General features: G+C 37.3%; 1 protein-coding gene across 23 annotated transcripts in view; it reads right to left on the reverse strand.

The window, feature by feature from the left end:
• The window catches only part of ENTREP2 (endosomal transmembrane epsin interactor 2), a 170358-nt gene that overhangs the window by 127425 nt on the left and 29968 nt on the right, over nt 1–12965 (reverse strand). Inside the window, exon 2 of one of the 23 annotated variants that reach the window (XR_016470320.1) lies at nt 1884–1991. The exons of 21 other annotated variants lie outside the window; for them this stretch is intronic. The gene's annotated coding sequence lies outside the window, so the exon portion shown is untranslated. Of the gene's footprint in view, nt 1–1883; nt 2671–12965 lie in introns of those variants that run through there. One more of the 23 variants, XR_016470321.1, reaches the window with a different exon arrangement.

Below are 12965 nucleotides of genomic sequence, written 5' to 3' on the forward strand. Positions count from 1 at the left end.
CCATCTCTTCCATTTGCCACGTAACCTCTCTATTGCAAGTTACACCTCTCCTCCTCAAAATACTCATGGCACTGTGCATACCTAAAACAGCAAAGGAGCCAATCCTTTCTGTTCAGTTTGAACCACAGCTGATTTTGATCATCACCAATGCCTTGCAGGATGAAAGAGTTAAATGTGGTTTTGTTATAAAAAGAGAGCTTGCTGGCACTCATGCTACCACTAACCATGCAAAAGGTCAAGCACTGTAAATCGGTACATTCTCAATATGCACTGATGGTAGGCACTAAAACTCTGTGCTGTATCTGTGTCATTAGTATTGCCATTACAAGAGTTCACATGAGCAATACTGCAAGGTGATTTTCCAAATCCTGTCAGTCCCCATTATCATTGTGGTTACCCATCAGTTTTACTTTGCTTTGAAATGTAGCTTTCTGTAGTGGCAAGCACCTTTAAGCAGCCATATACACAACTGCACAATTAGGAAAAAAGCATGCTGGGAGCATTACATACCAACACTTATTAGAATACATCAAGTGACTCATAAAACAGAAATCTAAAGGTGATTTCTCTTGGTCTTGTGCACAACTAAGACTTAAAAGTAACAATATAAAAATTTTGCATTCTCTTCATTTTTACTTTTTTTTTCTTTTTTACTTCTTATAAATGCAATGCCAATTTTGGGTAAACAAAACTTTTATATACAGAAGTATGAATTATTTGAAAAGTAGTATGTAACTCACAGATCTAAGAAACCCTACAATCATCATTCATGGTATCCAATGCTTCCACCAAGGAAACAGTATGCATAACCCACACTCTGTTTCACCAGATGAAGGGCCATGAAGGTGAGGGAGTTCTTTTACACAAGCATCTAAACTGCACTTCCTAAACACACACAGCTCAGAATAGCAATCTATAGGTCTTCTAATGTTTTTCAAAAATCAAAACATTGTATGTACGATTTGCAGGTTTCTTTCTGTCTTAAACAAAAAGTAAATTGGTCCTGTCTATTAAACTTTGACAGTGGGTTTGATTTCAGAGCCTGCACATAACATTATCTAATGTCTTGAACCTAACTTCTATCTGCTGAGCGACAGTGAAAATGTCCAATCACATCATAATTATATAGTCAAACTACTAAAATTCTGTTCAAAAGCATACATTTGGCAGCTTCTGCAGAATTCCTACAGCTATAACAATGGTGTTCATTCACAGAGCAAAAAAATAAAGAGAATGCATCAGTCCTGACTTCAGCAGTATTAGAAATGCCCTGCCATTAGGTATGAAGCCTTTCAACATGCATATAAAACCTCCATTATCATTAATGCAAGTTGTGGTCATGCACAGAGAAAATGCATTTATTTTAATGTGCACATACAGAGGCAGGACAAACACAGAGGGCAAAATTACATCCTAGTACAGGGATTTCAAAAGACAGATTTAAACCAGCAGTAAAAAAAAAAAAAAAAAAAAAAAAAGCCCTTGACAGCTTGATTTCCAGCATTTTCAGAGGGCTCAGACTTTGAATATGGGACAGATCAGATGATGCAGTCTCACGATACACCTTATACCATTGGTTTTACAAGTTTTCACCTCCATCATGGTTATTTGTATATAATTCTTTTTCTGGTATCCTTCTTTTAAGCATCTTTTTTGGACTACAAAAAATTACATTTATACAAGCATTAATTCAATTCAAACCACAATAAATACTGTGAAACGCTATCAGGGTTCATCTACAGAACAGTAAAATTACTGCTGTTTCAGCATTATTTTGTTTAGTATAACAAATTCTCTCTCTTTTTTTTAAATACAACTTGAAATCTTGCAATGCTTTTCCAATATACAGCATATTAGCTACTGAAAACTCAAAGCTCAGTTACCTATCCTTATTTCTAGTTTCTTGTTGAGGACAATACACCATATGCCAAGTCATCTGCTCCTGTTCTGCAACTTTAAGAGTTCCTCAGCTCGTAAACTCTGAACAAATCCTGCAGACAATGGATTCAGTTATCAGTAAAATAAGCATACATATTGTTCATAAAAATTGAAGGAAACTTCTTCTTAGCCTTCTTCTAAGATACCAGACATAGCAAATAATGGAAATTGTGGTTATCTTTAGCTCCTAAATTGCCTGAATAAGCAGAAACAACAGCTTCTGCATTTCCTTCCAAAGCACAGGACAATATGCATGTAACATGTCAATTCAAATGTACAATTCCAATATGTTGAAATAAACTATTTTTGAGAGAGAAAAAAGAGAGAGATCACAGTATTTAATTTATAGAGAGTAACTGTGCTACTAAAAGCATTGCGTATTCCTGCAAGGGTGGTGGAGGGGAAGCCAATCCCAACTGGGTAAATGAGCTCTAATAACAACTGAAATTAAAATGGAAACACTTGTCTAACAAGTTAGGTATAATAGATAAAACTACAGTAATCACTTTATTTTGCAGAATTATAGATAGCTTCATACAGTAAGAAAATATAAGTGCTTCCAGGTGACCTAGAATAGACAAGGTAACAACCAAAGTAAATTAAGGCATTACTAAGGAAATTAAGGCATAACTGCAGAAGCAGGGCTTAATGGAGTTTCAAAGGAACTAATTAAGGGACAGACAAAGTATAACAACTGAGGAGAATATTGAAACAGCAAAGAATGTGGTGTGGTTTTCTCTGTTCAAAGTGCTCATAAAAAGAAGCTTTACCTACGAACATGAAATAGTATTTTTAAAACAATAAACCAAGATGTTGTAGCATTGCACTGGACATAAAGAAAATATTGGGGGCAGCGTAATTATATTAAAAAAAAAAATCCATAAATTTATGAATAGATTTAATCAATCTTTCAAAATAAAAGGCCAAAAAGTATTTTGAGAAAGGTGCTATGAAAAATAAACGTGATTTTACACAGTATAATGCAGCCCAGGTACTGTGTTTAGTTTTGGGCCCCTCATTAAGAGAACAGCAACACACACAGGTGGGGATGGGGCTAGAAAATAAAACATACGAGGAACAGCCAAGGGAACTGGAGTTGTTTGGTCTGGAAAAGGCTGAAGATAGACCTCACTGTTTTCTACACCTACCTGAAAAGAGGCTGCATTGAGGATGTCAGTCTCTTTTCTCAGGTGACGGGTGGCAATGAAATGCTGTGCCAGGTTTAGATTGGTCATTGGGAAGAATTTCTTCATGGAAAGGCTGGTTAGGCATTGGAGCAGGCTGCCTGGGGAGGTGAGGAAGACCCCATCCCTAGTGGTATTTAAGAGATATGTGTTTGTGGCACTTAGGGACATGGTTTAGTTACTTGGTAGTGCTAGGCTAATGGTGAGACTTGATTATCTTGATGGTATTTTCCAACCTAAATGATTCTATAACTCTATGATTCTAACCTTTGGCAAGATTGAATGAAGTACGTAAGACAAATTTCAATTAACTATTTGTCTATGATTCCCAATAAATGTAACAATGACCACAGATGTTACAGATGTATATGTACACCTTCTCTAAATGCATGTTTGGTGAACCTGTATGTGAATGCATACAAACCAAAAGACTGTCTGAATATCTACTCCAGGACCCATCAATACAATCACTGTCTACGTGGGGGAACTTTCTTCTCCCCGTATGCAGCCTGAAACTCTTTTGTTTCAATTGATGCCCATTTGTCTCTTATCCCTTCATGTGCTGCTGTGAAGAACCTGGCATTTAGAAGAATATTAAACAGGAACAATTACCAGAAAAGTCTTCAATTTTCATCTCAAGCTAGATTAAAAAACTAGGTTGCAAAAATATTACTTGTCACACTTGAAGAAAGGCTTAACTTTAAAATTTCATAGCAGCAGATTTGTCAAGCTGGTATGCAGAAAAGTAATGTAAGAGGTGTCAAAGAAGGGAATACTTTTATAAATGAAGAAAAATGTATACAGCTGTCAGTCACCTTTAATTGATCTTAATTACATGAGTTCAGATGCAGTTAAGGAACCACAAGCCACTTCTCTTCACAGTTTTGGGATTTAACACTTTCCAAAACTCAGATTTCATTTTCTCTTTTTCTTGTAAGACATTAAGGACATCAAACATCAGTACCAAAATTTCTCAGCAAATCCAAGGGTATGTTAACATATTGTTGACGTATTCATTGTGCTGTGCTGGAAGTGGAGCACAAAGTTTCTACGTTGTTATAAGTTTCTGTATCATTATCTCCCAAAATTCTTCTAATACTTAGTCAAATTTTTCTATTTTCTATTTATTTTCTCTGGAATATTAGAAGTCTTAGGGCTAAAATTTAGTTTTGACATAGATATCTTATGCAAAATAAAGGTCTGTACTTTAAAATGTCGTTTTATTGTCACTCTCCAGAAATTCCTTACATTTTGGAATGGAACTCCTTCCATTTTGCATACATCTTTTTAAAGAATAGGCGTATAAGCTGTTAAAGCAAGTTGATTTCATAGGAGAGAATACTGAGATATAATAAGATATAATAAGTTTCAAAAATATACACGATAGTTAAAAAGAGAACAGTCAATTGCTTTTCAAGTATATTTAAGTGTTGAACAAGAAATAAATGACTTCCATTTGTACTAAAAGAAATTTAAGCTTGATGCTAAAAAGAATTTTCTAACGATTGACACATTTCAATCTTTGCAGAAGGGATAAGTTATGGAATTCCCACCACCAGAATTCACTAACAATCCAAACAGTGAAATGCACAAGGCAGCTGAGTGGAGAGGGCGAAGCAGTAAGCTGTCCATTTCACGATCCCTAAGGAGGTCACTATGAGCTTCTCCAGTATCAGCACTGCCCAGTGCTGTATGTCTGCAAAGCACTACAACAATTGTTTCTGTTTGCAAGTGTTTGAAACCACCGACACCTTCCACCTTCTTTCCTCTACAAGAGTACAGATTGCTGCAGCTTAATTTTGCCAACTCAAACATTACTGGAAAACTGACGTTCGATTTTACTTGAACAGTTAAGTTGTCCTGATATCCCCAACTGTATTTTGGCATAGGTGTACCAGAGAAAGGCTAAAATCAATGGCTAGACACTCTTCAAGGACGGTGTTTCTGTGAAATCCCTAACAGCCCCCAAAATAGGCAGATAACAATAACACGAAATGCAACTACAAAATATTATGGGGGTAAAGTTACAAAGATCACTTTCTCAGAGGCCTCAGAAGCAACACATTACTATCAGGAGCACACACTGCAGCATCTGCAATGCATTCGTGTAAAATGATGGTAAGTGAAATACAAGTTATAAGAGAGAGAACTGGAACGGCATGGGACTTAGCTAAGAGGAGATACTTACTCCTAAAATCATCTATGAGAAATATTATTCTTAACTTCAATTGCTTAGAAAGCAGCAAAGGTAAAGAAGTTCTTGGGATGAGGGTGGTGGAAATGCATTCACAAGTATCAGAAGAAAATAATCACTTTTATATATTTCTGTATGCATATTCATACATGCATAGATTCCTAAAAACTGCAGAACAAATACGGAATAGCAGCATGATTTTGGGATGGCCTTTCAAAGAAGTCATCATAAATGATAAATACTGATAAAAATCACACCATACTGCCACAGGTACATAACGCTGAAAAAAAAATTAGTCACAGCCTAAAGATTCTTTAAAGTAGTCAATATAGACAATTGTGCACTTAGGCAAACTCTTCAACATGCATTTTATCACTAGAATCCAGGCACCGCTCTCCTTTAAAGACTATAGTACAAAGAAAACAAAGAACACAAATACCACCAGACAGCCTACTCAGAAGCAATACATCTTTACAGTGCATGATAAATATAACTAAAACAATAGCAACCAAAAAGCAACAATTTCAACGTTGCTTTGAGCTAATTTCTACAAACACTCAATATGTTCCACACTAACAAATACTGCACCACAGCTTCATCTCATTTACCCACTGTGAACCTAAAACTAATCTAATTCTAATTACCATGGAAACAGGAGCAGAGAAAATCCCTTGGTGGCCCACATGAACAGGACAGTAAGATTACCTACATATTGACACAGCTACCTGAATGCATTCAGAACATGCAATTTTGATCTCATTTTAAGCTCCAGGGTGGACTTCATTGTTTCGTTTTTCTTTTCACATGAAATATACTTTACACCATCAGAAACCTGCTTGTTTCACATCTATAGTTTATTTACAGAAGTAAACAACAATTATAAAATTGCAGTACACTCACTAGCTAATACATAGAAAAAGGAATTTATCAAAAAATATTTTTCCCTTCTAAATAAAGAGAAAACCAAGGCCTGGAAGCAGATAGATATATTATTCGGAAGTATATTTTCCAATTATGAATATAATGTTTATATGCTCTGCATTTATTATTATTTTAAGCAATTCAGATCTGTTCCTTTCAACTTCCCTACAAAATGCAAACTGTATTGGAAAACTGTGACAGGGATTAGGTAAGTACAGAGATTATATATCAATAACTCACAACACATCTTAATTCTAATCTGTTTTTTATTAAATATTCACTGAACACACTGTTGCATTATTTTAAATGTCCCATAATATATTCAATGAGTTTAATGTAGACAGCTATCGGAATAGAAATATTTAAACTGAAAGGAAACAAAGCAGTTTGCAACCAGTCCTTCATGCTTTCAAATTTATTACATCTACAGACAAATCTGAAATGAACAGAGAACTGAAGACCTACTTCGATTCCTGCCATTTCACAGTTGAAAAGCTTGAAATCAAAATAAGATCCATTGAGATAATGTAAGAGAGTACATTAGAAGCTTTTTTTTGCAGTTTTGGACAATCATTTAAAATTTAAATGAGGATCCCCACAGACCCTGAGCAATCTCTGTCCTCTAGAATGACTTATGAATGAATCACAGAGCAGTGGTACCACTGAATAACACCGCCTCTACTGCTTCTGCATAACCAGTCTCCATATGCCCAATGATTTTCAAAATAAAAGATAAAATAACTAATTCTTTTAAAAATAATGGACTTGAAAAAAAAATGAATAACTGACTGTCTATAAGTGTTATCCAAGATCTCTACAATAGCACATACTAACTCCAGATGGCTTACTGATCCTTTGAAGCAGGCAGGTTCTACCCAAAGCTTAATTAAAGTGCAATGAACAAAACAATAAGTAGTGAAATTATAAATAGTTTGTCCATTATGGTAATACGTACGTATTGCACAATGTTTTCTCATCTGAATATTTTCTTGACCTTTAATATACACTTCAAGCAACAGATAACAATGATGACTGCTCTGAGAATAAAAACCCTTTCAAACAAACAAACAAACAAACAAAAAACAACCACAAACTTTTACTGAATTCCCTTTTGAAAAATATTGATTTTACATTTTGAAAAATTGGATTTTACATTTCCTGTAATTTTATTGTAGTAAAATTTCTTCAAGGTCTAAAAATGTGAACACTACTCCCATAACAAGAGTCCATGTTTTTTCCACTACAAAGGCAGTTTTTAAGATCTTACCCAGCTATGAGGACATCACTGCCAGAATTCTCATTTTATGTTTCAGTTAACAAAGAGAATTATGACATCCATTATGCTGCTGTGACAAAGAAAATATTGTGATAAATTTCTTTAGGCATTTTCCTAATCTGTTTTCACACCAATCTTGACTTGTATCATCAACTCAGTACAGAATATTATTCTAGAAATGTTGTTTTCCAGTAGCATTAGGAAAACACTAATCAGATTTTTGCTGCTGGGCTCTGCCAACAATTATACGAATGAAGACTGAAATTGCTTTAGATAAGTGAAATGAGAAGATGGCTCTTTCAATTACTGACACAATTCCTCAAGGGATGAAACCTGAGGTGCATTGTAAAGCAATCTAAACATCAAGAATAACAGTATTTTCTTTGCCTCATACTCAGAAGAGCTTCCAAATGCAGACAAACTTGCTTCTACATATCTCTGGCACATATGAAACTCCAGTCCTCTGGTTCTCTGGGTCATGTGAACATATATTTCTAATCAAGCTGCCACTATTGTGCATGGAGGAAGGCTAACCAGAAAGTAATAAGTCTTAGACTCTAATGAGCATGATTACTCATTAGCCACACGGTCATCCATCAGGTGTAATAATAATAATAAGAAGAATGTTAAGGATGGATAGACTCAGACAAGAGATAGAAAGGGACAGTGAAAATATTAAATGATTGTATTAGATGCACGCCATCTCTGTATCTTGCCTACAACACTTGTCACACTTTCAATGGAAACTATATACAGTACATATCTATCACATTTTTTAAAACACCTTTTGGAGGCATCCATAACCATGACAGGCTGGTAGCCACCACATCCAAAAACACACCGTGCCAAAATAATTAAATAGAGAGAGAGAGAAAGGACAGATGAGTTAATGTAAGCACAGGTTTAATGTCATGATATCTTCCGAACACACTGAGGGTTATAAAGACAGATTTCATGCCTTTAACATTATATCCAACTACGCATGTAAATTTTTTCAGTTATTTGTCTCAAAGGATCTCACTATTTTAGAAGGTCTAATCAAGTTAACTTATTAGTGTTAATTAGCAGAGTGAGTATATCTGAATCCCAGCGTTTCTCTTGCTCGAATTTAAAATTTCTGTTTTTAGAAAAAAGTAACTATAATTGCTACTTAATTAAGTTACATATTAACAATAAGAAATCTTTTTGAGTACCAGACGCTCAACACATACCTCAAGGTTAAGCTGTTACATAAAATACAGCAAAGCATGAAACACTTTTAATGGCAGGTAGCAAGGACACTAGCATGAAGTCTATGCAGTATTTAAGCCTTCGTCCCTGATGGGGTAACAGAGAATCAATTGCAGCATAACATGATTTAACAATACAGATTCACACACCCTCCCTGAAGCTAGGAAAACATCTTTATTTTTTGAGTATTACCAATCTCCTTGTGTTTCAAACCTCTGTATGCAGGCTAACTACATAGGCTGAACAGCTATGTTTTTAATGATTAATTCAAAGCTACAGAGTATGTAAAACCAACCTTTTAGAGCCTTATGTTCAATATTTACTAACAGTTCCCAGCATTTCAGCTCTCACCTCCTAATGTGCCTCAACTACCGCCTAAAGACAGTAATTAAAAGCCTACCCCTCTCTATCCAGTGGCCTTACTACTGGGACATTTCCAATTCATGTGAACTGCTAGACTGTTTGTTTGGTCTGCACAAATGCTTGGACGCTTTCCCTACTTCAGAGTGAAAAAAAAATGCATGGACACCTCTGCTTCAAACCGAGCTTTATACATTTTACAGCAACAGCTACAGCAAACTTCACAGGGCGATGGAATTGAGTATCTGGAGGTACAGATTTCAACCACGTGTTCCGTGAGCCCATTGCAAACACACCCTCCCAGGTCAGCAAAATGCTTGTGCAAAAGGCATTGTTATTTCTCTCTTGCTTTCTAGAGATGTTTTAGGAAATGCAGTAAAATTACTCTCACCTCCCATTAATTGGTTGAAGATCAAAACCTCAATCTTCCAATTCAGTTTTCCTCAGAACACCCCGCAAGCTGCCTACACCTCCTCTATTTGGCAGGTTCCTTTTCAACTCTACAGAAATGTCTCCTGAAATACACCAACTCCAACCTGCAGTTTCATTTCATCTTCCTTTTCAAAGCAGCCTCACTGAAAATATTTTTCATTTTCCCTTTCTACTTTTTATGCCTCCCTCCTCTGTACATGTGCACATAGAAATATTCAGACAGAAACCAGAAACACAATATTCTCAGTGCATTCCATTAATATTCCCTGCTTCCAAGTCTCATAATGAGCTATATATTTCAAACACACTAACACATTTATGTTTATAATATATGTACAGATCTATATAAACAATGATAATTACCTGTAACCTTTAAAAACGAGAGTTAGTAATAAACTCCTTTTATTTCACAGTCATATGCGTGTTCTCAAGCACAACTGTATATGTAACTAGATTGTTTCTTCCAAATGTACTAATAAAGGAAGACGAGAAGGGTCAAATGTAGCTACTCTTTAAATGAGACCTTTATATTTGATAAAGTTTTGTGTGACTGGTCAATCTTTAAAGCTTTTGGTTTTTCTGTTCAGCCCTCCCTATAACTGTAATTAAGACTTCTCCTGAGTACAGGACATGTAGCATGCAAGGCTGTTTGGGTGATTCACGTTGCAGACCCGCTGCAGTAATCCTCAGGTAAAGGCCACAAGAAGCACCCGACTTCTGGCAGAACGAAGAGGTTTGCAGTAGAGACAGTGCAATTAATTTTAGAAATGATAAAAAGATCAGCTTAAGGTTTTGTGCCACCTGAAGCCCTCATCTTTTATTAAGCAGTACAGCAAAACAAATTCTAGACACAGGGTTTTACTTCATGCAAGTATCCACGGAATATTTCACTGCTTATTATTTAATCGTTTTTCTGAAGGCACAGCAAATGCACTTTCAATTAAAACTGCAAGGAACGAAAACACCAGTTTGTCATTTTGAAAAATTCCATGCTAAAAATAGCTGTGACCTAATATCATCCATACTGAATATGAAAAATCATGCTGTAAAAATGCAAAGCCATCGTGTAATATATGGCTTCACTAAAAGCAAAGATTTTTTATTATTATTTTTTTATTTTTTTTATTAAACTAATCTGCAAATCCCAACAGCAATGCAAGTCATTCTGGTTTTCTGCTTACTTTTTACTGACAGTACTGGAAAACTATCTAATATACTAGTCCTTTACTTAGCCTTACCCTTACAAAAGACATAGGTTTGACTGAGTACATCTACACTAAGAATGTTCCTCATCTACTCCCAAATCTAACCCTATCCCAAACAGCTTCTGGCTCAGACAAGATCAGGAAGCACTTCCTCCACCTGGGCTTCTCCGCCCTGGGTGCCACAGAATGGCAGTGCTGCAGGAGCCAGTGCTGTGCAGCCCGCTCCTTGCTCAGAGGCCAGCACAGCAGGGCGTACTGCTGCACCTCCTGACATAGCCTGGCTGTAGCAAACTGCAAATGCTGGTACAAAGTCAAACAGCCTGAAGAATAACGCAATGCATTTAGAACTAATGCTCTCAGGTACTCCATTCTTAGTTCTGATTAATTATTATTTAAGACTTGAAATACATTATTTTAGGCATGCTAGATACAAAGCATAAGTCTATTGTGTGACAACCTTTGTGACTTTCAGAAAATCTATTTCAAATTGGAAAGAAACAACAAAGAACTTGGAAGCAGAACAGCATATCATTCCAACAACGTGGTCAAACCACCCCTGAAGATCAACAATGCCACCACAAGAAAAATGAGCTATGGCATTCCATTTTGTGATGAAGGAGAATGCACATTATTGAAAAAATCTAGCTGAGAGTTGTTTTCGCATCAAGCTCTTTGGCAGCGTGCTGACATGCTCTTAGACCTCAAAATCCAGAACTACTTTGCAGAAGTTTAGTTGTCTTCTGGTGAAATCTGATATGTGACATGCCACCAAAACTTAAGCCGAATATTAGAAAAGGATGAAAAAACAGTAGCAATAACAACAACAACAACAAAAACACAAACAAATCCAAGACTAATTCTAATATAGGCTTTTTAGATGCTAGCCAGCAAGAGATTTAAGCAGCATGCAATACAATATTTCAGTAATTTTAATTAAATGAAGTATTTGGGCATTGCTAGCACAAGCATTGAATAAAGCATAACCTCCCAAACTCAAAACCCACAGCCATTCTGTGTGTAAGTGGGAAGTGGGGAAAGGGAAAATCCTAGAAACACAGAGTTCTTTTTATTCTGCAACAGATTCACATTGATTTCTGATGCACAGCACCACACTCATTTGAATAGCAACTTACGATTTATCATAAACAATACCAAAACACTTGGGCACTGAATCATTACAGACAGAAGCTCTTCATGCACAGCACTGGCTCTGAAGCCACACTAGATCATCATGTGTGGGGAGACAAACAGTACGTAGAATGTGTCACCTTCCCTTCCGCACTGCCAGTATCCAACAACTTTCACTATGGCACCTCCAATCACCTCAATGCATTGCATCACATGCTCCATTCCACCTGTCACTGTCATTTGAGCAGAAGGGTGTGGGGCATGAGATAAGGGCTAGATTGGGTGGTCTCCCACCACAGGAGTGGACTGCACTGTTCTGAGAACAACACAGCACCCTTGACCCTCCCCTCCACCAGAAGCTCTCCGCCACCCATGGGATCCATGAGTGGTAAGTCAGATCATCAGAGAGCCTTCTCCTGCACTGCCTCTGTAAGCTGCGGCTGGACAGGGATGCCACGTTCTAATGCACAGAGCTCAGCACAGGATCCATCACTACACCACTCATCAACTGGCTGATCCACAACATTGTCAGCCACTGCAGATGGGGGCCCAGAAGCTGCATGGCCTTGAAGATGAGGGTATTCTCAGTAGGCACTAGGACAGCCTTGCCTCCCCAGAGGACCCTCATCTCTATAGCAACAACCTCCAACAGCCTCGCAGTTTCAGACATGAAGGAGCTCCCCGGGACATCCAGTGAGGTCCTTCACAGGGTATTGGCGGAGCCCACTGCTGCACTCAAACCCTGGGGAGTGGGAGCAGCCCCACAAGGAGCCAGGGCAGAAGGCAGCAGGTTTCAGTGCCAAGGGTTGCAGCCACAGGCACTCTGCTCCCAGCTAGGGAGGGAAATGCTCCTCTAAGGGGTCCCTAACGCCCCAAGAAGATAAGGGCCAGCAGTGCCCAGGGTGCTTCCCAGTCCTGCAAGAAGCTGACCCTGCAGTGCTTCTAAGCAGGGCTTACACTTATTTTTAAAGAAAAGAAAAAATAATTTTAAAATTACAACAATTCCATGGACAGTCTTGTTTTTACCCAAACTAGAGCTGTTGCAGCCGTGTGCACACCGCTGCTTCCTCGAGGTACTTAAAAGACATGCAGATGGG

Source organism: Phasianus colchicus, chromosome 12 (genome assembly GCF_987193195.1).
Source record: "Phasianus colchicus chromosome 12, bPhaCol1.hap1.1, whole genome shotgun sequence".
Lineage (NCBI taxonomy): Eukaryota > Metazoa > Chordata > Aves > Galliformes > Phasianidae > Phasianus > Phasianus colchicus.